General features: G+C 41.8%; 1 protein-coding gene and 1 non-coding gene across 3 annotated transcripts in view; one reads left to right on the top strand and one right to left on the bottom strand.

Moving 5' to 3' along the window:
• The window catches only part of si:ch73-374l24.1 (protein kinase C alpha type), a 520,295-nt gene that overhangs the window by 319,942 nt on the left and 172,842 nt on the right, over positions 1 to 27,511 (bottom strand). The gene's annotated exons all lie outside the window — the stretch shown is intronic.
• On the top strand, positions 25,591 to 25,672 carry trnas-uga. Its single transcript has one exon. It is a non-coding gene; the product is annotated as a tRNA-Ser (tRNA).

The raw sequence follows: 27,511 nt of genomic DNA, 5'->3' as shown, positions 1-27,511 counted from the left end.
CCTTCAGCTTTCAGGCTCCTCTCCTGTGGAACCAGCTCCCAATTCAGATCAGGGAGACAGACACCCTCTCTACTTTTAAGATTAGGCTTAAAACTTTCCTTTTTGCTAAAGCTTATAGTTAGGGCTGGATCAGGTGACCCTGAACCATCCCTTAGTTATGCTGCTATAGATGTAGACTGCTGGGGGGTTCCCATGATGCACTGTTTCTTTCTCTTTTTGCTCTGTATGCACCACTCTGCATTTAATCATTAGTGATCGATCTCTGCTCCCCTCCACAGCATGTCTTTTTCCTGGTTCTCTCCCTCAGCCCCAACCAGTCCCAGCAGAAGACTGCCCCTCCCTGAGCCTGGTTCTGCCGGAGGTTTCTTCCTGTTAAAAGGGAGTTTTTCCTTCCCACTGTAGCCAAGTGCTTGCTCACAGGGGGTCGTTTTGACCGTTGGGGTTTTACATAATTATTGTATGGCCTTGCCTTACAATATAAAGCGCCTTGGGGCAACTGTTTGTTGTGATTTGGTGCTATATAAAAAAATTGATTGATTGATTGATTGATTTGGAGCAGCTGTTCAGTGGTCCGATGCGTCATGATAATGTCAAATTCTGCCTGTAGGGAGAGACATTCTTTAAAAGTGTGGATTGGGAGGTATTACAGATAACATCGAGTTGGGATATACATCGTGTCAACTGAAAACCTTCAAATTCCTCGACACACACATTAGGGATGATCTCACCTGGTCTTACAGCACCTGACAGATCATCAGGTACTTTCTGAGAAGACTGAGAAAATCTGGTATGTCAGCCAAATTCTCAGCAACTTCTACAGGTGTATGATTGAGAGTGTCCTCACACTGCCATCACACTCTGGTATGGTAATTGTACAGTCCAAGACAGGAAGGTTCTCCAGCGTGTGATTAAGACCTCGTAGTACATCCCTGAGTCCCACGTAGAACACACAACCTCATCAGGGACAGTACACACCCCCAACACTCACTCTTCACACTCCTACCATCAGGCAGATGCTACAGGAGTCTGAAGTCCAGGACTACTAGGCTAGTGAACAGCTTCTACCCACAGGCCATTAGGCTTCTCAATAATTCTCTTACACACTGACCCCTAAACCACCTGAGTGACACTCCTGCACAGCGGTAATTGCCAATACTGCATAAAGTGCACATCCGGACATCCTCTGTACATCAGGGGTGCCCAAGTTCAGTCCTCGAGCTCTACCTTCCTGACATTCTTAGTTGTCTCCCTGCTCTAACACACCTGAATCCAATGAAAGGCTCATTAAAAGCCTGCTAACGAGTCTTTAATTGGATTCAGGTGTGTTCAAACAGTTAGACAATTAAGAGTGTCAGAAAGGTAGATCTCAAGGACCGAACTTGGGCACCCCTGCTGTACATCCTTTAAATAGTGTCTATAATACATTCTTCAGTTTAATAATGTCTATTTTAAAATGTGTTTCCTTTTGTTAATCATGTGTTGTGAACTTTCTACATGCAAATTTTCTGGAAAGAATGAACAGAGTAAGAATTTCGTTGTGTGGTAGAACTACCTGGTTTTACTGTGCACATGACAATTAAAAAAAACTCTTAACTCAACTTGCTCCACCTACAGGCCATGTTTGCTTCTTTTTCTGCAAATATCTCCATCTCTCCCCCCGAAAATGTCAAAATGAGCACAGTGAGATTTCTGCTTATTAAAAGTACAAAATGAAATCTCATCCACACATGACCCACTCCCAATTAATTAACATTTCACAAGGAATGTAGATATTTAATTGGGCCACTGGGCAACTGAACAGCTTGATCAGTGCTGAAATACTAGAGGTGTTTATCTTAATCAGACCTTAATTACTCTGCAAAGCCAAATCATTGGAGATGTTCATCTGGAAATAATGCAAACCATGCAAACCTAATATGTATATGTCACAGACATGAACAAACAAAGTTCTTCAGCATCTCACCATTTCATTTAGGTCCTTCAGACTTTTTTGAGTAAATGCTTCAGGGGAGCATTAACATGACTAAAACCTTTCAGCATCTTGGGGGTGGGCTCCGCTCCCCGCAGACTCCCCGCCTTTTTAAGTATTTTTTTATTTGCCTCTCACATGCCTAGAAGCCCCTCACTATCTAACCATGTCCTTTAGGTCCTTCAACTTTTTTTCAGTAAAATGGTTTTTGGGAGCATGAGCATGACTAAAACCTTTCAGCTTCTGGGGGGGCTTTCAGCTGACCCCCCCTAATTACAGCCCAATTAACCCCCTGCCACTTTAAGCATTTTTTAATGTAGATGTAAATTAATATTCAAAGTTTTCAGCTAGTTGACAGTCAGGATGTACAATATGGCCAAATGATCGTATCTCAATATTGTCATGTCAATATGATACACGATATGACTATGATTTGACACAAAGTGCAGCAACAGTGAAAATTAAACGTTCTTAAACAAAACAGTAATAATACCACACTCATTTTGCACTCATCATAATGTTAGGATACTGTGCCCTCCAAAAGTACTGGAACACTTGGAATTTCACACATTTTAATTTGTTTAAGCCATTTTAAATACAAGAAATACAAAAAAAATAAAGACTAAATTTCTAAAATTATCTTCCTTAAACTCAAACTGAAAGCAAATCTCTAAAACTTGAAAAACCTGTAAATAATAATCACTTTTATTGCCAGTTTTCTTTAGACGTGTCAGAGGATGGAAACATGAACATTTCCAAGTCCATGAATATGTCTTGGACTTTATTTACATCAATTATGAATAAATACAAAAGTTTCTTTCACCAAAACATCAAATCTAGGCTTTTATCTGAAATGTACTTTCTGTCAAATTGTAGCTGAACTTTCAGGTCTTATTTTTAAGAAAATCCTCCTCTACACCACTTCATCAGGAAGCTGGATTTTATATTTTTAATTAATTTATATCAAGTTGTAGAGATTTGCTTTCAGTTTGAGTTAAGGAAGATAATTTTAGAAAAAAAGTATTTGAACTGGAATAAACAAATTAAAATGTGTGAAATACCAAGTGTTCCAACACTTTTGAGGGCCAGTGATGCCGGTAACGTGTTACTTAGTAACGCATTACTCTAATCTGACCACTTTTTTAGTAACGAGTAATCTAACACGTTAATCTTTCCAAATCAGTAATCAGATTAAAGTTACTTCTCCATGTCACTGTGCGTTACTATTATTTTTCATTGTGGGTCGATAGCAGCATTAAACTTGGTCTGTGGGCAGGAGGTCGGGGTTCAACTGAACTGCCCCCTTTCAGCGAGCTGTGAGCTTTTCATCCACGGTTTTTTGCAGCTGCTCGACTCATCCTCACCTCTTAAAGCGCGGTGATCAGCACACCTGCACTGAGCTTTACAAAGACATTTTTATACTTTTTTCCCTCCTTTATTTAGAATTCTGAGCTGAGCCGCTCTGTATCGTCTCGTTAAAAACAGCTGATACTCCACGACGCGTCAACAACTAACACTATTTTCCACTCAAATGCACCTAAACTCTCTTTCTGAGGACCACATGATGTGAAAACGCAATAAAACTTTCTTACCTGTAAATCTGGTCATGTTTTCTGCATAAATAAATGTTATCCATTCTTTGTGCTCAAACGCCAAAGCAGGGGCGAATCCAGATGGAATGGGGGCGTGGGGCAAGGGTGTGCCCCCCTCCCCCACAACACCCCTAGATTAAAGGTCCAGTTTTGAAGCCGTTTTTTACTACAACTACTAATATTGCTTAAAATAATAATAATTTCGACAAGTAAAATGTTTAGAGAGAATTTAAATGTTAGAAAAATGTTAGAATTTAATAGTTACATTTATAAACAATGTAGGTTTGAAATTGCAAGTTTTACTGTTACAGTGCTGTCAACAGTTAAATATGAGGTCAAGAAAGAGGTCTTTATTTTACTTTTTTAAAACAAGTATTTATTTTCATTGAAGTCAAGAAAGGGTCACTATAAAGTGAGTTTTGGCAAAACAGGTATCATTGTCATGTTGACATGGGTTGTTGTAGGTAGCTGGGGAAAGTAACTAAAAAAGTAACTAGTAATCTAACTTAGTTACTTTTACAATTGAGTAATCAGTAAAGTAACTAAGTTACTTTTTCAAGGAGTAATCAGTAATCAGTAATTGGATTACTTTTTCAAAGTAACTGTGGCAACACTGTTGAGGGCAATTGAGAAACACTGAGAAGCAGCATCTTACATCTCATATATAGTGTAGCAGATAAGAGAATATTTAGAGTGGAATCCTGCAAATGGTGATACAAGCATCAAATTTGGCACAAATCCATAGACATGAACTTTTTAAAAAAACTGATTGGCAACTTGAATTTTCAATAGGCAGCCAGATAGGGGTCAATTGAAGAATTACAGAGGGGTCAAAATTAAAAGATGCTCCAATCATATAGAAAACTACACAACATTATTTACCTGATCATAAAGATTCCAAAAAGGTATAGTTTGGACAATCTATGACTGAATGTTATGGAGTTATGAGGTAAAAGCAGCAAGAATGGTGACAAAGGTCAGTTTCAGTTTGTACAGGAGTCAAAAGTTAAAGTTGCTCCAATTATGGTAAAAAATGATGCAAATTATTGGTTGAGTTAATCGGGTTTTAAAAAGTAACAGTTTGCATCATCAGGTGTCATGCTTAGTTCATGTTACAGGGTAACATATGTCACATGTCATAGAATCCAATGGACATTGACGTTGTTTGACCTTTACTTTAGCGACCAAACATTCAGCATTGTCAAAACTATTCCATTTATTCATCCTATTGACTCAACCAATAATTTGCATCACTTTTTACCAAAATTAGAGCAACTCTTTACCTTTTGACCCCTGTACAAACTGAAATTGACCTTTGTCACAATTCTTGCTGTTTTTACCCCAAAACCTCATAACATTCAGTCATAGATAGTCCAAACTACACCTATATGGAATCTTTATAATCAGACAAGTAACGTGATGTAGTTTTCAATTTGAATGGAGCATTTTTAAATTTTGACCCCTGTGTAATTCTGTGTAATTGACCCGTACCTAGCTGTCTATTGAAAATTCAAGTGGCCAGTTTTTTTTTTTTTAAGTGTAATGTCTAAGGTGTATTTGTGCTGAATTTGATGCTTGTTGTATCACCATTTGAAGGATTGTTTCAGTTATCTGCTGCACTAACAAGCCAACAGAGCACAAACCAGCTGCTGTCTGTTAGCTTAAACATGTGTATATATAAGGAGAAATGCTGCTTTTAACAACCTGGACCCCATTTCTGGCATAAAATATGGTCATTTACTCACCAATATAAGTTTGGTGTCATTAGAAGTCCATAGGTCAAACGACGTGTTCACTTCAAATCTGAGGCAAACATTTTTCTTCTTCTAAGGTGGATTAGAACTTTTTGTGGTACACAGCACCAACTACTGGATGGGAGGAACCTAGCAGTCAATGTCACTTGCTAATTTCAAAATGTAGCTCTTATCGACCAGACTTGTGGTGCCGTGACATGTCAATCATCTGTGTCCAATCAAATTTCAGGGGAGTCCAGTGAAACCCCGGCCTCCGCTCTAGCTCCAACCATGCCAGGAAGTGTTCAACATTTGACATTTCCTGTTTCACTGTGACTGAAAATTTCACTGTGGATTAAGAATTTGGCACTTCCTGTTTGGGCCACAGTGTACCATCAGCAAGCTTCGTGCTGCTGCATGCCGCTTCGCTTGTACCAAGAGAGAATGGCAAGAAGACATACTGTACTCGCCGGAAGTGACAAAACTGGATCACGACCTCAACATCATTGACATTAGCATGACAAAGGAGCTGACAGTGCAAAGTACCCATCATCCACTTGGTTGACCTGGTGGACAGGGTAGACAGCTATAAATATCTGAATGTTCACTTAAATAATCAACCCAATTAAAGAAAGTACTTCTGAATCTGCATCACTATAGATGTCTGATGGAATCTAAGATGTCCTTGAAAGTGTTAAAAGCTGTCTACACCTGCAATGAACATCCTGTCAGTGAGCCACTTGGTTTTGGAGTAGAACAAAGACGGATGATATCGATCAACAGTGGGAGGGACTGAGCACACCAACAGAATCACCTGCCCAAACCTACAAGATGTTTACGCAATGTGGTGCAGGGTCAAGATCAAAAAATAATCTCCAGCTCAAACATTCCAATAACAGACACTCCTCTCTTCTGACAGGTTAAATCATGTCTGGAAGGATGTGATGGTGCTGTAGAGACTTTCAAGTCCAGACTTAAGATGCACTTATTTTCCCTTTCGTATGGTTAGCATACTAGAATAGTATGTTACTATGGTTTCTACCCTTTTAAATTAATTTTATTAGCAGGTCGCGGCCTCAACTTTATCTAAAGTCTGGGTCTTTTAGTAAAGCTTAGAGCTAGTGGCCGGCGATCACTTAGTATTTCTTCTGTTTTTCTTGTTGCTTAATGCTGACAAATGATAGTATATTTGTTGTCTTTCTGATGCCTGACTCTGTTTTTTTCTCTCTGTTTGAGGTGCGACTCCATTCACAGATGGGAGTGGGTGTCTTCTTCTGCAAGCCTCCCATCCTGGACACCAGCATGGACTCCCAATATTGTATATTTGTATTGTTAAGTGTGTCGGTAGTATGGCCCAAGGAGAGGGTCACCCCTTTTAGTTTGGTCTGCTTGAGGTTTCTTCCTCAAATCATCAGAGGGAGTTTTTCCTTACCACTGTCGCCTGTGTGCTTGCTCTGGGGGTTGGTAAGGTTAGACCTCACTTGTGTGACGCGCCTTGAGGCAGCTTTGCTGTGATTTGGCGCTATATTAATTAAATAAATTGAAATTGAATTAAAGTGAATTTGAATTGTATCCACCAAATTATGCAACCATATTATTGGGTTCTGGGTAGCAACCACACTGGCAGACAACCGGTCCATTCCCACCCCACAAAAAGAAACATCGTTCTGCAACAGTGGGCATCCCCAAGGCCTTCTCCAGCCAGCTGGGGTCTTCAACACTGAGGCACTTGCATGTCGAATCATACCATACCACTTTATTTATATAGCACATTTCACAACCATAGTTTCCAAAGCGCTGTACACAAAACACAAACACAAAACACAAACACAAACACACACACACACACACAGAGGACCACACACTCACGCGGTGTTAAAAGCCGAAGCAAAAAATGGGTCTTAAGACGAGACTTAAAACACTCTACAGTGGGGGCTGTTCGGATGTTAATGTGCAAATCATTCCACAGCTGAGGGCCCACCACAGAAAAAACCCTGTCCCCCCTGGTTTTCAGTCTCATCACAGGCACCACAAGCTGGAGCTGGCCCTCAGACCTCAAAGCATGGGAGGCTGGTAAATTTGGATGAGGTCCGAGATGTATGCCGGGGCCAGTCCATTCAAAGCTTTAAAAACAAACAATAAAATCTTAAAATGAACTGTAAAACAAACTGGAAGCCAGTGCAGAGATGCTAAAATCAGAGTAATGTGCTCTCGCTTTCTGCTACCAGTTACAGTAGTGTTCAGAATAATAGTAGTGCTATGTGACTAAAAAGATGAATCCAGGTTTTGAGTATATTTCTTATTGTTAAATGGGAAACAAGGTACCAGTAGATTCAGTAGATTCTCACAAATCCAACAAGACCAAGCATTCATGATATGCACACTCTTAAGGCTATGTAATTGGGCTATTAGTAAAAAAAGTAGAAAAGGGGGTGTTCACAATAATAGTAGTGTGGCATTCGGTCAGTGAGTTTGTCAATTTTGTGGAACAAACAGGTGTGAATCAGGTGTCCCCTATTTAAGGATGAAGTCAGCACCTGTTGAACATGCTTTTCTCTTTGAAAGCCTAAGGAAAAAGAGACATTGAAGACATTGTTCAGAAGAACAGCGCAGTTTGATTAAAACGTTGACTGGAGAGGGGAAAACCTATACGCAGGTGCAAAAAATTAAATGCTGTTCATCTACAATGATCTCCAATGCTTTAAAATGGAAAAAAAAAAAAACAGAGACGCGTGGAAGGAAATGGAAAATAACCATCAAAATGGATAGAAGAATAACCACAATGGCAAAGGCTCACCCATTGATCACCTCCAGGATGATCAAAGACAGTCTGGAGTTGCCTGTAAGTGCTGTGACAGTTAGAAGACACCTGTGTGAAGCTAATTTATTTGCAAGAATCCCCCGCAAAGTCCCTCTGTTAAATAAAAGACATGTGCAGAAGAGGTTACAATTTGCCAAAGAACACATCAACTGGCCTAAAGAGAAATGGAGGAATATTTTGTTTTGTTTTTACTGATGAGAGTAAAATTGTTCTTTTTGGGTCCAAGGGCCGCAGACAGTTTGTGAGATGACCCCCAAACTCTGAATTCAAGCCACAGTTCACAGTGAAGACAGTGAAGCATGGCGGTGCAAGCATCATGATATGGGCATGTTTCTCCTACTATGGTGTTGGGCCTATATATCGCATACCAGGTATCATGGATCAGTTTGGATATGTCAAAATACTTGAAGAGGTCATGTTGTCTTATGCTGAAGAGGACATGCCCTTGAAATGAGTGTTTCAACAAGACAATGACCCCAAGCACACTAGTAAACCAGCAAACTCTTGGTTCCAAACCAACAAAATTAATGCCTCGCAGATGTGAACAAATCATGAAAAACTGTGGTTATACAACTAAATACTAGTTTAGTGATTCACAGGATTGCTAAAAAAGCAGTTTGAACAAAACAGTTTTGAGTTTGTAGCGTCAACAGCAGATGCTACTATTATTGTGAACACCCCCTTTTCTACTTTTTTTTTTACTAATAGCCCAATTTCATAGCCTTAAGAGTGTGCATATCATGAATGCTTGGTCTTGCGTGCATGACTTGTTCGAAAGCATTAAAAGATAAAAAAGGTTTAACTTTAGATAAAAGACATAAATGATAAAATCCAGATTTGACAACCGTGTTCAACCTGCTTGTCGAATTTAAAATCTTTGTCAATAATGATGCCCGGGTTTGTGACAGATTGTTTCACGTGCTGTTTAAGAGGGCCCAAGTCCAAAAGGGGGTCAATAGTTCCAAATAAAATGACCTCTATTTTACCCTCATTTAGACTTAAAACGTTGTGGGCCAACCAAGCCTTTACATCACCCAAACAATTCAGAAGAGGAGCCAAAGGGGCAGAAGCATGTTTTTTGAGTGGCAGGTAAATCTGGCAGTCATCTGCGTAAAATGATACTGTAAGCCATGGTTTTTGAAAATGTTACTCAATGGTAGAGGGCGATAAGAACGGGCGATAGGATTGAGCCCTGCAGTACTCCACAGTTAAGAGACGCAGAGGATGAGGTGAAATCCCCCAGTCTGACAGAGCAGCTCCTCCCACTGAGATAACCACTCCAGGGCACTCCCCCTAACCCCCACACAGTTTTCCAAACGATTTAAGAATTGTGTGGTCGACTGTGTCAAAAGCAGCTGACAAGTCTAAAAGGACTAAAATGGCAGAATCACCAGACTCAGTCACGAAAAACAAATCATTAAAACATTTAAAAGTGCCGACTCTGTACTATAAAGAGCTTTATAACCTGACTAAAAAATATCAAAAGTGTCATACGCTTCTAGGAAAAACTGCAGCTGCATAAGAACACATTTCTCTAAAATTTTAGCCAAGAAAGGCAGTTTGGAAATTGGCCTAAAATTACAGACAGTAGCAGAATCAATGCTAGGTTTTTTCAGAAGGGGCTCAATAACTGCCTCTTTTCAAAACAAAGGAACAACACCAGACAACAGACTGCTATTTATAATGTCAAGGACATTAGGGCCAATAGTTGTCCAGACTTCTTTAAACAGTCGAGGAGCAACATGCAAGAGACACTGGCTGAAAATGACAGATAACAGATGAGCATAGCATGTCTGGAAAAAGGTTACATGAGGACGTCTGAATATTAGCTCTAATTCTTTCCACTTTCTCAGTAAAGAAGTGCAAAAATCTTTGGGCTGGGAAAGGTTAAGCACTGCCCCAGTGATTTTAAAAAGAACACGTGGATTATTAACATTATTAGAGACCACCTCAGAAAGATATTTAATCTTTTCATTTTTCACCACATTCTGATATGCGAGCCAGGTCTCCTTGAAAATATCATAAGAGACTTGAAGTCCATAATTTTTCCACCTGTGCTCAGCTCTCCTACACACGCGCCTGGCTTCACGCGTCCTGTCATTTAGCCACGGCACCCGTTTCATTTTAGGGCACATGGCTTTAAGTGGGGCTACAGCATTGAGAACGTTGCTGCAGGTAGAAACTAGAGACATTCATCACAAAAAGCCGCGCGCAGTACTATTTTCCATGTAAAGTGCAGTACTATGTACATGTGTGGGGTAGGTATTTGGTTGAACTCTCATGTGTTTGATGTAAACTGGGATACACAGTGGAAAAATTGGAGATTGACATTATATTTATTTAGAGGATGTGGCCAACAGTGACCATAAAAAGTCAGTAGCCTTTGAACAAATGCAAATATTGGTAGTAGTTCATGTACCCACCAAATATGAAGTTTTTGCGAGCAATAGGTGCCGAGCTACATTGCGGCGAACGAATTGCGGCCAGACAGATGGACGGGCAGACAGACAGACGAACAGACGGAAGGACAGACAACCGGATGCTATATTCCCCGCCTTGTGGTACAAGTGCCACGCGGGGCACTTCCGTTAATTAAAAGTCCGTTAAAAGTCTTCCATTAATTTCTCCATATTTCCACTGGCAGTTACTTTCTCCCTCTCAACAACAAAGAGAGAGGAGAAATGAGCTGCTGTTTTCAAGCTTAAGAGAGAGACACAGGCGCGCAGGGGCAGGTACATTCAGAGTATCACCGTCACTTAAAATCAAATCAAATAAATGGAACAGTGGTCCGATACAAAGGCTTTACCCACAAGTCAATTTTCAATCTGTACAGTAAGAACAAGATCCAACGTATGCCTATGAATATGAGTGGCGCCCGTAACATGTTGGATTAAGTTAAAACCATCAATTAAATCTAAAAACTCTCTGGACAAGGGTTTGGACGAACAGCAAACATGCAAATCACCAACAATTAAAATGTTATCATAATCTGACATAAAAGCAGCAACACACTCAGAGAATTTGCTGATACAATCCTTATTATATTTTGGATGCCTGTAAACCACGGCACACAACACCAGCTTGTTTCGTCGCAGGGTGAAACAACTCATTTCAAAAGAGGAAAAGCGGACTTCCGACAGTGGCTTAAAACACAAACAGCTATCCAATAAAGTAGCAATCCCTCCACCCCAACCAGAAACTCTTGGAGTGTTAATAAAAGTACATGACGGAGGTAACAGTTCGGAGAAAACGGAGGACTCACCCGTGTTCATCCACTTTTCTGTCAAGAAAAATAAGTCCAAATCTTTCGAGGTGAAATAGTCCTGGAGGATGAAGGTTTTGTTAACCACAGATCTTACATTTACAAGTCCACACCTCAGTGTTGCGGAAGCCTCGACACCAGGAGCTCCACAGCATAACAACCTCAGGTTGCCGGGATGAGTGCCACCTTGGCACAGAGACCGCGTCCAGGGTGGACGCAGCGCCAGACAATTCACCTGTTGACCAAACAGCAGGACCAGCCATCCATAGGAGTGCGACGAGCAGCAACATGATCAAAACAGGCTTTATAATCCAGAGGGATAAGAGGAGGAAACCTCAGCAGCGCAGGAGATCACGCAAGCAAGGCTTTTAGCTTTAGTAACCTATCACTGCGCACTCCTCTGTGGCGGCGCTTCCTCACAGGGAGGGCCCTCACCCGAAGCAGGAACTCGGGCACATCATTCAGGTGAGTGGGACATGGCCTTTTTGAGCCCTTATTACCGTCAAGCGGTGTGCTCAGTTCCACAAGTGATTTTATCTTAAGGCCTTGCTCTCACTGCCTCCGATGCGCTTACCGAGTCTGCAGGCTCGGTAAACACCACAGCGGGCCACTCACACCGCCCCCCTGTCTGCTGTGTGGAGCTGTGGCCAACTCCAGCAACAGGTCCAGAGACTACGCTCGCTGTTTTGATGCAGAGCACTCTGGCAGCCTGCAAGGATAGACTTCTTGCGGAAAAATCCACAGTGCCGCAGGGTCTCAGTAACCGCAGCCGCAGAGCTCCGTGGCCACTGAGAGAGGTTTGTATCTTTTTAATGACTTCGATTCTCTGCAGGTCCTGCATCCGTACCTCACAACAGTAACACCGGAGGCAGTGTGAGCGAAGCTTTGTACGATCATACACCATCTGTGAGTTGGAGGTCCCCATGATACAAGTTAAAAACATAAAACAAACAAATATTGCAAGAGCCAAGCGGCATACCAAGCACCTCGGCGCCATCTTGGGAACTCGCCATGTTCCTCATGATCAAAGAATCATGATCAGAGAACCACACCACATGGCCAAAATTCTGTAGTCTTGTGTCTTTTCCAAGATGAATAAGTGCCCACAAATCAGTCAGAGTTGAGAGTGACGCAATGTTCCAAAAAAAATTCTATGAGGACTATATCATCACACTCACACTTGAGGATGCGCATCTGTGGCTGTTATGGTTGTGCAGTATCATTATGGCTGGATTTTCGCCCTTCAAACCGCTCATCCACCTACTGACATCCACACAGACCTCACCTTAGACAACACTCCTTCATTGCTGAATGTCCACGGGTGCACAATCCTCTGTCGTGAGGAATTCAATAACAGTATGTTGTTTCAAATATGCGTCACCATTTTTGTGTTACGCCAAAGGTGATTCTGCATGTGCCTGAAACTGCAGCCAAAAAACTATGTTTGATGTAGCGACAGTCAATAAGTAGAGGATGACTGTATTCTGTTACTACCTTCACTTCGATATTTTGCTTGTTATTGAAAATATAGCTTTGGAGGCAGAACTTTTCACTCGACCTTCATAGTTTTTTGTAAACAGGTTCTGTAATTTTCAGTTCCAAACAAACCAACCAGCACACAGGTGAAACCTTTCTTGGGGTAACAAAAAAAAACAAAAAACACAAGCACTTTCCAACAACTCGACCCCTTAGTGCGCAAGTCAACAAAATGACAGCTGCAAGTGAAATTGCTGTTTTGTTGGTCTACCAGCTCAGATTCACCCCGCCAGCCACTGTACGGGGCCAGTACTGCTGTAACTGCAACATTTGTAGAAATTAGCTGGTTGACCATGTTACAGTACAGACATACAATGTGCATGTTTTGGGCAAGGCAGTCATTTACAGACGTGTAGAGCTGGCAGACAGATAATAATCACAGAGGTGAAGTGTGTTTTCCCTGTCTGTTGAAGCTTTCTGTAGCACAGTCTGGGGACTGTCATCCAACGAGTACAAGCCCAGTTCCAATGAAGTTGGAACGTTGTGTAAAATGTAAATAAACAGAATACGATGATTTGAAAATCCTTTTCAGCCTATATTCAATTGCATACACCACAAAGACAAGATATTTAATTTTCAAACTAATAGACTTTATTGTTTTTGTGCAAATATTTGCTCATTTTGAAATGGATGCCTGCAACACATTTCAAAAAAGCTGGGACACTGGTATGTTTACCACTGTGTTACAACACCTTTCCTTCTAACAACACTCAATGAGTGTTTGGGAACTGAGGACACTAATTGTTGAAGCTTTGTAGGTGGAATTCTTTCCCATTCTTGCTTGATGTGCAACTTCAGTTGTTTCAACAGTCCGGGGTCTCTGTTGTTGGATTTTGCGCTTCATAATGCACCACGCATTTTCAATGGGCGACAGGTCTGAACTGCAGGCAGGCCAGTCTAGTACCCGCACTCTTTTACTATGAAGTCACGCTGTTGTAACACGTGCAGAATGTGGCTTAGCATTGTCTTGCCGAAATAAGGCAGCATGTGTTGCTCCAAAACCTGGATGTACCTTTCAGCATTGATGGTGCCATCACAGATGTGTAAGTTGCCCATGCCATGGGCACTAACACACCCCCATACCATCACAGATGCTGGCTTTTGAACTTTACGCTGGTAACAATCTGGATGGTCTTTTTCCTCTTTTGTCCAGAGGACACGACGTCCATGATTTCCAAAAACAATCTGAAATGTGGACTCATCAGACCACAGCACACTTTTCCACTTTGCGTCTGTCCATTTCAAATGAGTTCGGGCCCAGAGAAGGCAGCAGCATTTCTGGATGTTGTTGATGTATGGCTTTCGCTTTGCATGGTAGAATTTTAACTTGCACTTGTAGATGTAGCGACAAACTGAGTTAACTGAAAATGGTTTTCTGAAGTGTTCCTGAGCCCACGCGGTAAGATCCTTTCCACAACGATGTCGGTTTTTAACGCAATGCCACCTGAGGGATCAAGGTCACGGGCATTCATTGTTGGGTTTTCAGCCTTGCCGCTTAAGTGTAGAACGTTGTCTAGATTTTATGAATCTTCTGATTATATTATGGACTGTAAATGATGGAATCCCTAAATTCCTTGGAATTGAACATTGAGAAACATTGATCTTAAACTGTTGGACTATTTTTTTCAAGTAGTTGTTCACAAAATGGTGATTCTTGCCCCATTTTTACTTGTGAATGGCTGAGCCTTTTGGGGATCCTCCTTTTATACCCAATCATGACACTCACCTGTTTCCAATTAACCTGTTCACCTGTTTCCAATTAGGTGTTCTTTGAGCATTCATCAACTTTCCCAGTCTTTTGTTGCCCCGTCCCAACTTTTTTGAAACATGTTGAAGGCATCCATTTCAAAAACAGAAAATATTTGCACAAAAACAATAAAGTTTATCAGTTTGAACATTAAATATCTTGTCTTTGTGGTGTATTCAATTGAATATAGGTTGGACAGGATTTGCAAATCATTGTATTCTGTTTTTATTTACATTTCACACAACATCCCAACTTTATTAGAATTGGGGTTGTATTTCACACTCCAGCATTTAGACCTGCTTCACTGAGACAACGGCTAAGATTTTCATTTGCACAAAACTATCAACAGCACTAAAAGTGGACCGTCAGACACCACGTACGTTACATCCCAGTGCACTCGTGCTAAAAGCTGTGAGAAATGTGGCAGAGACAACATCACCATGAGCCAAATATCTTTCGATGGACCTAACATAAAAGACCCATGCACATTCAAGTGCAAGTTGGCAGTGAACATGCCTGTTTAACTGTCATGCATAAGCAAGCCAATGTCCACAAATAGCTTCTAAGTTAAAAAACAAAACACACACACACACACACACACACACACACACACACACACACACACACACACACACACACACACACACACACACACACACACACACACACACAAAAACCAGAGAAAGGAAACTGGATTATCCTGTCACCCTTCACTGCTGTTCTCAAATTATTTTGTCCTGCTTTGGCACAGCTGCTGAAAACCCACTAAAAAAAACCAGCCAAATTCATTAGCAAACTAAAACCTCGTTTTATGCAAGCAGGCATGTGACCAATAACAGCAAATTCTTATCTGATATCTGTAATTAAATTGACAGTTTATGAAATGGCTCATATTAACCACCTGCTCAGGCAGTGACAGATAAAACACCTGCCCACTTTGGAGCATACGGACTGTATTTTCATGATGAGGCCTTTTACAGCTGAAGGACAGCAAACACAGGATTTTGGGACAACATATAAAAGGATAATAAACATGCAACATGTAACACTATCTTGTACTTTAAAATTAAATCACAAATTGTCATTCCAGATATTAAATACCATATAGTCAATGTTGTTTTTACCTCAATACAGGAGGGCTCAGAGCACATCATCTCCCCAAAGGGCTCAAAGAAATCCAAACCAAGCTGACAGACACATACTCCTGATATATTATAAGCTTAGATGCTGTTACTGCCAACATGCTCTCCGTGACTTCTGACGATTTCCTCTTTTATGAGCTATGAACTAAAACACTAAGAGGAACTGTAGATGTAACATGTAGGAGTCCTCAGGATGACCTGTAAATTGTTGAAAACAAAAGAGTGAGTTTAATGTTAAAATGCATTTTGAATTAATGAGAGCAAAAATCTAAGGAGGTCAGATTTGATGACCGACACGCCCGCTCGTTATCTGAGTTCCTTTTAGCTTTCAACAGGTTATATTATATGCCTTTCCAGCGAGCTAATATAGGTCGTGAGGTGTTCTAAGAACACAGACGTTAAGGTTTGTAACCAAAAATATTAAACAAAAAAAAAAAAGAAGAAGAAAAACGGTGTGTATACCAATACTGCAGAGGATACTGATGTCGGTGGTCATGACACCACCATCAAGAAAGATCATCCATCCATCATCAACCAAAAGGCAAACACAAAAAGGACAATGCGCATTCCATATTTATGGGTGATGATTGAGAAGTTTTAAGCATGACCCAGGAAAAGTAGAGCATGGTTCTTCATCTTTTACACTCTGAGAAACCAACGGTTCTCAGAAGGGGGAGAACATGCAAACTCCACACAGAAAGGCCCGGGTGGGAAATGATCCCATGACCTTCTTGTGAGGCATCAGTGCTAGCCACTAAGCCACCAAACCACTGTTCCACATTCAACACTCAGAAATATGGTTTCCATTTTTGTCAGTTGTAATGGGTAACTGGATAAGATGTTGGAATTGAAGTCCAATAAAGTTTTTCTGCACAGGTTCAAGTCCTGCCAAGCTATTTCACATCTGTTGATTTTTACCATATGAATAAAATAGTATTATGTTATAATAGCATATTATAGGAATATTATATAGCACATTTTACTTCTTCATTTTACATATATATATGATAAACATGAATGGAACATTGAATTCTTTAATTTTTCATCTTTCAACTCATGAAACATTCTTTCCATTGTACGAATGGAAAAAAACATTCATTGTTTTATGGCCCAGTCACATGGCACTTAATGGCCCAGTCACACAGCAGACGACGGTTCCTGAACGAAGGGAAAAAAGTAAAAAATGTCACAATTCGTTGAGGAAAGGTAGACGAAAGAGCTTTATCACCGAATAGCCAAAGCAAGAGTGCAAAAGGGAAAAAGAGGAACTAAACAAAACTGAAGCTAATGATCTCGACGCTTTAAATGAAACGCGCCGGGAGCCACAGTTGGAGCAGTGTGTGTCTGCATCTCTGAGTTCCTGGACTCGGTGCTGGGACGGAGCTCATAGCGCCTGAGTCCTGGAGAAACTCCAAACAGAAGCTGTGGAGATCTAAGTGCACATACTGTAGGTGGACCCACCTGTTCTGGTTCCTTGTCCAGAACAAAAGAGGGATCATCTCCTACATCATCAGAACCCACACTGTCTGATGACACACTGCGCGCTCCATCTTGCTCCAATTAAAAAAAAAACAAAACTCTCTGTGCACTTATTATTTTTTATTAAATATAACAATATAAGTGTAGGAATGACAATCCAGCCCTTATGTACATATGGCAACAGGTAGATAATTAAAAAGGTTCTATAAAGAGCTGTTCTGAAGGCAGAATTCACGTTGTGGATCAGCTACAGCTGGTGGAAATAACCGCACTTGGGGAGTCAATGCGCGGCATTCACACGGACTGATCAATTTACTGCTCTGATATATTCAATCATCTTTACACTTATATTTATTCCCTGTTTGGACAGTTTTCTGTTATAAATATATACAGTGAGGAAAATAAGTATTTGAACACCCTGCGATTTTGCAAGTTCTCCCACTTAGAAATCATGGAGGGGTCTGAAATTTTCATCTTATGTGCATGTCCACTGTGAGAGACATAATAAAAAAAAAATTAAAAAAAATCTGGAAATCACAATGTATGAATTTTTATAATTTATTTGTATGTTACTGCTGCAAATAAGTATTTGAACACCTGTGAAAATCAATGTTAATATTTGGTACAGTAGCCTTTGTTTGCAATTACAGAGGTCAAATGTTTCCTGTAGTTTTTTTGGAGCTGAAACTCCAAATCTTTCAGCTTTGGAGTTTCATCTCCCTCCAAAGATTTTCTATTGAGTTCAGGTCTGGAGACTGGCCAGGCCACTCCAGGACCTTGAAATGCTTCTTACGGAGCCCCTCCTTAGTTGCCCTGGCTGTGTGTTTGGGGTCATTGTCATGCTGGAAGACCCAGCCATGACCCATCTTCAATACTCTTACTGAGGGAAGGAGGTTGTTTGCCAAAATCTCGCAATACATGACCCCATCCATCCTCCCTTCAATATAGTGCAGTCATCCTGTCCCCTTTGCAGAAGAGCACCCCCAGAGTATGATGTTTCCACCCCCATGCTTCACAGTTGTGATGGTTTTCTTGGGGTTGTTCTCATCCTCTAAACATGGTAAGTGGAGTTGATTCCAAAAAGCTCTATTCTGGTCTCATCTGACCACATGACCTTCTCCCGTGCCTCCTCTGGATCATCCAGATGGTCAATGGTGAACTTCAAACGGGCCTGGACATGTGCTGGCTTGAGCAGGGGGACCTTGCTGCCCTGCAGGATTTTAACCCACGACAGCATTATGTGTTACTAATGTAATCTTTGTGACTGTGGTCCCAGCTCTCTTCAGGTCATTGACCACATCCTCCTGGGTTGTTCTGAGCTTTCTCAGAATCATCCTTACCCCACAAAGTGAGATCTTGCATGGAATCCCAGACCAAGGGAGATTGACAGTCATCTTGTGTTTCTTCCACTTTCTAATAAATAATCATAACAGTTGTTGTCTTCTACCAAGCTGCTTGCCTGTTGTCCTGTAGTCCATCCCAGCCTTGTGCAGGTCTACAGTTTTGTCCCTGGTGTCCTTAGACAGCTCTTTGGTCTTGGCTATGGTGGACAGGTTGGAGTGTGATTGATTGAGTGTGTGAACATTTGACTTTTATACAGGCAACAACTCAGGCTCAGACTCAGACTCAGACTCACTTTTATTATCACTCGACCATTACAGGCAAATGCAGTTTCTCCAGGTCTCGGTGTAGTTAACTGGGACAAATTTTTATATATATTTTTTTTAACCTAACCTATTGTATAAACTTTTGCAATATAGACTTTTGCAATGTACAAAATGCGCACCCCTATGGCTATAAAATATATATACAAGGCACAGGGTTGGCAGCAGCAGCAGCATTAGAGTATTAAGAAGGTGACAATGTGCATGTAGTGCAATGTTCACAGTTTGGTGGTGGATGTTGAACTGTTCAATAGTCTGACAGCATTCGGGTAGAAGCTGTTTTTCAGTCTGGACGTTTTTGCCCAGATGCTGCACAGCCTCCTTCCAGAGGGAAGGGCTGTGAACAGACTGTGCGCAGGGTTGGTGGAGTCTCGGAGGATGCAGGTGGCTTTGTCTCTACATCTGGAGATGTAGATGTCCCCAATGGGTGGTAAGCTACATCCAATGGTCCTTTGTGCAGACTTCACCACCCGCTGCAGCACTTTCTTCTCCGCCACCGTGCAGCCACCATACCACAAAGGGAGGCAGCAGGACAGGACACTCTCCACTGCACAGCTGTAGAAGGTCCTGAGGACCTCAGTGTTCAGATCAATTAATACAGGTAAAGAGTGCAGAATAAGAGGGCTTATTAAATAAAAATTAACAGGTCTGTGTGAGCCAGAATTCATGCTGGTTGGTAGGTGTTCAAATACTTATTTGCAATAACATACAAATAAATTATTAAAAAAATCATACATTGTGATTTCCGGATTTTTTTTTTAGATTATGTCTCTCACAGTGGACATGCACCTAAGATGAAAATTTCAGAACCCTCCATTATTTCTTAGTGGGAGAACTTGCAAAACCTCAGGGTGTTCAAATACTTATATATATATATATGGTTGTCCATTCGGCTGCTCCTGTTTTGTGTTCGGGGTCGCCACAGCGGATACAACCAGATCCGCATTGATATTTGGCACAGGTTTTATGCTGGATGCCCTTCCTGACGCAACTCCAGTGTTACCTGGAGAAACACACACAGCCGCTGGTGTTCCAAAGAGGTCTTCCATCCAAGTATTAACCGGGTCCCGCACTGCTTAGCTTCTGAGATCTGATGGGATCAGGCTGACACAGAGCAGATTGGCTGCATATATATATATATATATATATATATATAGAGAGAGAGAGAGAGAGAGAGAGAGAGAGAGAGAGAGAGAGAGAGAGAGAGAGAGAGATTTTGTAATGAAAGACATGCGCAGAACAAAAAGCACCTCCGTGTTGGAAGTCTCACGGGACATGCCCAGCTCTTCCACCATTCGGAAGATTCAGACGGCTTTGGGTGGCTCTTCAGCGAATTCCTCCGCTCCTGTTTTCATGACAAAATCTCCTTTAACAGTGGAATGTGCCGGAAAAGTGCTGATGTCCACCTTTTCTGCCATTTCTCTGGTAGTCAGACGACGTCCCGGATCAACACAGCGTTCAGTTTGGAAATTATCTGGTCGTTTCAGCCTGTCGATCGCCGCTCGGAGCGCGGCGCGCCCTCCGCCATTGTGCGCCGTCTTTAAACCGGCTGTAACACTCCTTAATCTGTGTGAAGCCCATAAAATCGTCCCTGAAAGCCATCTGAATTTTCTGAATGGTGTCCACATGGCTGTCTCTCACAGTTTCTGGAAAAATTTGATGCAGCGCTGCTCCAGCCATTCAGATATTTTCCTTACAATGAAAATCCGATGAGGGGGGTGGACCAGTGCTCACTCAAAGCCTGCGCACAGGCGAATGACACAACCAACAGGCGTGAAAAAACTCACGCATGCGCACGAAGGTTCAAGTTGGCTGATGCAATCACACGTGATTCAAATCCATATGGTTTTTGCAAAAAATAAAAAGGTCGGATACTTTTCTAAAAGACCTCGTATACACACACACTGATCCAGCTGTGGCTCCAGGTGCGTTCCATTTAAAGCGTTGAGATAGTTAGCTTCAGTTTTGTTTAGTTCCTCTTTCGTCCCTTTTGCACTCTATTCGGTGATAAAGCTCTTTTGTCCACCTTTTCTCAACGAATTGTGACTTTTTTTTTTTTTTTACTTTTTCCCTTCGTTCAGGAATCGTGTGCCATGTGACTGGGCCATTAAATAACACCTAAAACAGATGCTTGTCATTTGATATTTTATTAATTACTAAACAAGAGAAAAGGGACTTACATTTTGGTGTGTGTTCCTTAGGGCCCCTTCACACATAGTACGAATGTGGTCAAATTGCGCATGAAGTGCACATGAAGCAGGAATCTTATGCAATACGTGTAAAATCGTAGCTGCTCCCAATGCCTCATACACCTGTTGGTACAACTATTTGCGCACACCAGCGGCTGAAAGACAGAGTGTGCGCTGTGAACGCCCATCAAACCCTCTAGCGGCAGGTGTCGTCTAAATTCCAGCTGACACACACATGATCTAACACCGCTCGCTTGACACTTAGGAAATGTGTGGCCATTCGCACTATTCGCACAACAGCCAACAGACGATCACTTTTGAGCTGGATGTAAAATTTGTCTAAGTGCCCCCACGAGTGTGGCTCTGCAAACAGACACAGTGACACGTTACAGTGAACTGACAGGGGGTGTGTCCACCGACAGGAGCAGCTGTGGAGATCTGTGTTTCTGGACGTCCCAGCTGGAAAACACATACTGTGTTTGGACGGACATGAACTAACAACTGTCCACTGTGACACGCGTGTCTGCTTGCTGTCATCACATGGACATACATAAAAACATATATCGCTGTTGCAATGGGCTGCAGCAAGCGTGGGCACGCCATGCACATTGACAGGCTATCCCAGGTGAGACGGACCGTCAGATCATAACACACAGTGGGCGATCTGAATGTCACATCACCCACGTAAGCTTTGTTCCACATGACGCGGTGTCTGTCCTGCGGTGCGTCATCCACAAGCCATGAGTGTCAGGTAGGACATGCCGCCAGCAGATGGGGACATGATGCGAGCGCGCTGCTTCTCATTCGTGTCATTTCATGACTGTACATCTGTGACCATGGGTCATCAACAGAGGAAGAAACGGATCATACTTGCGTTGCACGCTTGATAAGAGGGATTCAATAAAATGCGGTGTTTTTATATGGTGTGTGGCTGTATTTTTTTTAAAAATGTCAATGTCCTTCTTGATATCAGGCAGTAATGTAGTTTATTTATTGTCTTAAACCAACATGTTGATGCGCTGATTCCAACAACATGCTTAATTAAACACTTAAAACTTGGAAACTACTCATCACCTGGGCCAAAGGAGGTACCTCTGATAGCTTTAATGAAATTGTACTAAATGTGGACTAGGAAAACAATTAAAACATTTGTGTATTTCCTTTGTGTGTGCCTCAGTGTGTATCATTCATTTTATCACAAGCAATCAGGGTAAAATGGCCAGAGGCTGTGTTGGACTGGACATCTGGTGAGTGACCCTGGTTCACCCTGTTTACAATCAGGTCAGACAGATTGTGATTTTTGACTAAAGAGTAGTCTGATGGTCATATCACAAGCCACTCAGTGTTGTGCACTTGCATAATCACAAATCTGTCATTTAAACTTCAATCTGCTCATCCCGTTTAATGACAAACAGGTATCTGTTACAGCAACTTACTTTTTAATTTGATTATATGCAGAAATAACTCCCAAATAGGGAGTACATAAAAATAACACAGGCCACCAATAATCACTACATGAATGGGATATACTGGAGCAACATTGGAGTTACTGAATCCATACATCTGCAACTTATCCCAGCCACTACACCCTGCTATTGAGGTGGGTGCCAACACTGAGGTATTACCTAGATTTACAGAATTTAATAGTATCTCACTAGGTGTGCCGACGAAACTCGTAATGTCTACAAAAAGCACAACCTGCTTATTTGATCCTATACCAACAAATCTGTCTAAGGACTTGTGGCCCACTCTTGGGCCAACAGTGCTGGAAATTGTTAATCTCTCATTAGCCTCTGGATCTGTTCCTAAATGTTTCAAATCTGCAGTGATTAACCCATTACTTAAAAAAATCTAATCTTGAAACTAGTATATTGGAAAAACTATAGGCTGATATCAAATCCATCATTATCTCTAAAATTCTGGAAAAGGTGGTTTCACAGCAGCTTGTGGACCACCTTACTGAGAATAATCTCTTTGAACCACTGCAGTCTACTTTTAGAAAATATACCTCCACAGAAAGACAGCTCTCACTAAAGTAGTGAATGATCTTCTGCTTGCAATGGATTCGGACACCACTATGGTTCTGGTGTTGTTAGATCTTAATGCTGCGTTTGATACTGTGGATAATCATATTCTACTCAATAGGCTGGAGAATCACTTTAGGATGACTGGGAATGCCCTTGCATGGTTGACATCATACCTGACCAGTCGTTCTCACTGTGTTTTGTACAATAACACTACCTCTAACCTTAGTGACATGAAATTTGGCGTTCCACAGAAGTCCATCTTAGGCCCCCTGCTTTTCTCCCTTTATATAGCACCCATTGGGCACATATTGCGGCATTTTGGGATTACCTGGCATTGCTATGCTGATGATACTCTGTTATACATGCTGATAACTGGTGGTAATCTCATCCATCTTAGGCCCCCTGCTTTTCTCCCTTTATATAGCACCCATTGGGCACATATTGCGGCATTTTGGGATTACCTGGCATTGCTATGCTGATGATACTCTGTTATACATGCTGATAACTGGTGGTAATCTCATCCACATAAAATCCTTAGAAGATTGCCTTGCATCCGTGAAAAGCTGGATGTCCAGCACTGTCGATCACTGTCAAAATGAGCACAGACCAGTGAGACATCGGCATCAATTTGACAAGCTAACACTTAGCATAGGCTCGTGTGTCATACATCACACCGACAAAGTGAGGAACCTTGGAGTAATTTTTGATCCGACATTGTCCTTTGACCTCCACATTAGACATATCAATGATCCTCCAAAAAGACCTAGTACCAAAGACATCTAGTCATTCAGCATTCAAATCTCACAGCCATAACTTTTCTGTAGCAGGTCACACTAACCAGGAGCAGGGCTGCAAGCTGGCTTTTCACCATCAGTGTAGACATAGAACCATCATTCTGAACCTTTTGTTGTAAATGATTTAAGCATCATTCCTCAAAATAAATCCAAGAGATTTTGCTTTTGCTGGTTTTGGAGTTTGTGTGTATAAACCAAATGTTTTACTCTGATTATTAAGAGCTTTTGAATAGGATGACTTGAATGAGAAAAAAATTAAATCAAAACAGCAGGTACGACGATTCCGTGATGATTTCAATGTGATTAACTGCAACAAAAAAACCCCAGGAAATTTCCCCCATATCTAACTCGGATTAAATAATTATTGCAAACTGAGCTCAACAGCGGTTCACAGGTTCTCAGTTTTACTTTGATATTACTGAACATGTTTCCCAACCTTGACTGAAGCATCAAGTGTGGATTTAAAAAAACAAGAACAGGGTTCTTAAGTTTGTAGCATTAGAAGTGTGTGTTAACGCACTGAGAGAGGCTTGACTCAAAGCTGTAATCTGCTCTCTGTGCACTTCAGCATTAATATGTACAGAAATTTGACATGATGCAGCGGTGTTTTAACTCACACTCCCAGCTGTTGTTGCAGGTTACAGCTGAGCTTCCGATTGCGTAACCTTCCACACAGGCAAGATAACAATGCAAAACGCATGCAGTGTCAGAAATGTAGAGGCTCCTTCACCCCACACTAAGGGCCTCTTCACACAGAGTGCGAAGTTTGGACAAAGTGCACACTTAGTGCGCATGACACAGGAATCGTGTGCAAACTGTGTACTTTCTTCCCTGCCTCCAACGCCTTGTACATCTGTTGCTACAACTATTTGCAGACACAAGTACCTGAAAAACAAAGTGTGCGCTGTGCGAACACATTGCACCCTCTCGCGGGAGGTCTCGGCCAAATTCCAGGTGACACGCACGAACATCTAACACCGCTCGCATGGCACTTAGAAAATGTGTGCCCAGTCGCACTCTTGGCACGACAACAGTCGTACTGGGAGTTCCACACAACTGTGGAGTTTCCGAGATATGGCGTGCCGTCGGCTCCCCCAACAATACGTGTGTGTGTCGCACGCTCCCTCGCTCCCCCCCCGACACGTGCATGCGTGTGGTTCACGCCCCCCCACAGGCGAGGCGCATCTCATCTGATCACAGAGTGACACCTTGGTCTGTGCGCTAAATGGATGGGGGTCTGGCACTTGTTGACATCTCTGGACGCGGACATCAGAGCTGCAGAACATGCACTGTGTGCTGACGGACACGCGCGTGTGTGCACGCTTGCTGTACTCACATCGAAAACATAAAATAAATTTAGAACTGTTTTGTGTTGTTTCACCGTTTTTGTCCACATGTTGTCCACACTTCGCACTATGTGTGAAGGGGCCATAAACCAAGGCCAGTGCCACTAATGCACTAAGATATGCTGTATGTGCAGCGAGAAAAAGAACTGGAACCACTCACATGTGTACGCAAAGCCCTGTTATGCATTTTTTTAATTTTTTCCATCAATCAGCAATAGAGTCACTACTGAAAATAGCTGTACAGGTTATGGATGTACAGATAGAGCTGCAGTTTTCACAATTTGAAAAAGCAATGATGGCTGAGTGGTTAAAGCGTTGGATTTGAAATGCAAAAGGGTCTCCCTGCGCAGGTTCAAATCCTGCTCACAGCGTGATGATGTGTTGCTTTTACAGCACAACCAGTTTGTCTGTAGTTTTGGCACCTAGTGACTGTAGATGCGGTAGGCTTGCATAAACACTTACAATTCTCCAAACCTCCCCTTTGAAATGGACCTTTCTCACCATTTCTGCTGTTTTTACCCATAACTCCATAACATTCAGTCATAGACAGTCCTAATTGTACCTTTTTGGAATCTTTCTGGTTAGACAAATAATGATTAGATTAGATTAGAACTTTACTGATCCCTTCCCTCAGGGAAACTGATGTTCCAGCAGCATTGTATAGCAGCACACAGAGTATCAAAAGTAGAATTAAAAAACAATTTGCAAAATGTAAATACAAATATGCCATTGTTGTCCATTCGGCTGCACCTGTTTTTTGTTTGGGGTCACCACAGCGGATACAGACAGATCCGCATTGGTATTTGGCAAATGTTTCACGCTGGATGTCCTTCCTGATGCAACTCCACATTTACCTGGAGAAACACACACACAGCCGCTGGTGTTCCGAAGAGGTCTCCCATTCAAGTACTAACCAGAACCCGCACTGCGTAGCTTCTGAGACCAGACGGGATCAGGCTTACACAGAGCAGACATAAATACAAATATAAATTCCAGACATATTGCTCGCTACTGGCTCACTGGCTACTACTGTTCCTCTCCTTCCTGTCCCCTGTCTTCCTGTTACTCCTTCTCCCCCTGAATGTGAAGTTGCACAGTCTGATGGCCTGAGGGACAAAGGAGTTTTTCAGTCTGTTGGTCCTGCACTTGGGAAGGAGGCAGTCTGTGGCTGAAGAGGCTCCTCTAGTTGCTGATGACAGTGTGCAGAGGGTGACTGGCATCATGTGCTATACTTTTCAATATAGCTGGAGCATTTTTAAATGTTGACCTTCCTGTAATCCTTCATTGATCTCTACCTGGCGATTGCTACCACTGTGTGATGGCGACTATACATTTTTGTATAGGTCATAATATGCCGAGGTTGGATTGCAAGTGTTTTTTAGTCCTCTCAGGTGGTACTGAAAACCTACTTGGCTCATGGACTAAATGTGTATATCATGGTTTGCCTTTATGTTGTAACAAAAAAAAAAAGCTAACAAATGGACAAAAATGCAAACTTATCTACATATGTCTCATTACTGTGAGACAACTGAACAAGAGGATGAATGTTTTTGGAACTGTGCTGCATCAGGATGAAACTGTAACCTTTAAAGGGTGCTTTGGGGGGTGAAAGCCAGCAGCATTCAGATTTCACAGGAGAAAAGAGGAGCACAGGATTTGCTTTGTTTTGGCTCCCCAGCTGTCAATGTGTCAAAGTGCTGCAGAAACATGCAGCAGCTGAGCTCATCTGACTCATTGTGATGCCGACTCTCTCTCACACCTTCAATACAGGTTGACAGGAGGCAGGTGACAGCTGCCAGGTACCTTGCAGGGGGGAAAAAAACCATATCATCCTCTTTTTCTACAAAATTAATTGGATCCTTCACAATGTTCAATTGTAGGAAATCATCTTAAACGTAGCCAGAAAAAACAATATTTTTCACAAACATAGCAACACATGTAACTGTGCAAAGCATACTAAATAATTCTTCACCTGTAGCTTTACAAGAAACTATGCAAAGCATCAATAAATTTTTACCTCCTCCACCTTTGTTGGCTTCAAGGTTATCTTTTCACCCGTTTGTTTTCTTTGTCTGTCTGTGAACAGTCAGGAGCCCGAAATTTTTGATATATTGTTATGAAATTTTTTACTGAAGATTCATATCCAATTTTCATAGGTCAACAGTCGATGTCGGGAAAAATCTTGGAAAAATCCCTGTCTTTAACACTGA

Source organism: Thalassophryne amazonica, chromosome 16 (genome assembly GCF_902500255.1).
Source record: "Thalassophryne amazonica chromosome 16, fThaAma1.1, whole genome shotgun sequence".
Lineage (NCBI taxonomy): Eukaryota > Metazoa > Chordata > Actinopteri > Batrachoidiformes > Batrachoididae > Thalassophryne > Thalassophryne amazonica.
The sequence above is the reverse complement of the archived record's forward strand: the minus strand, read 5'-3'. Positions and strand labels throughout refer to the sequence as shown.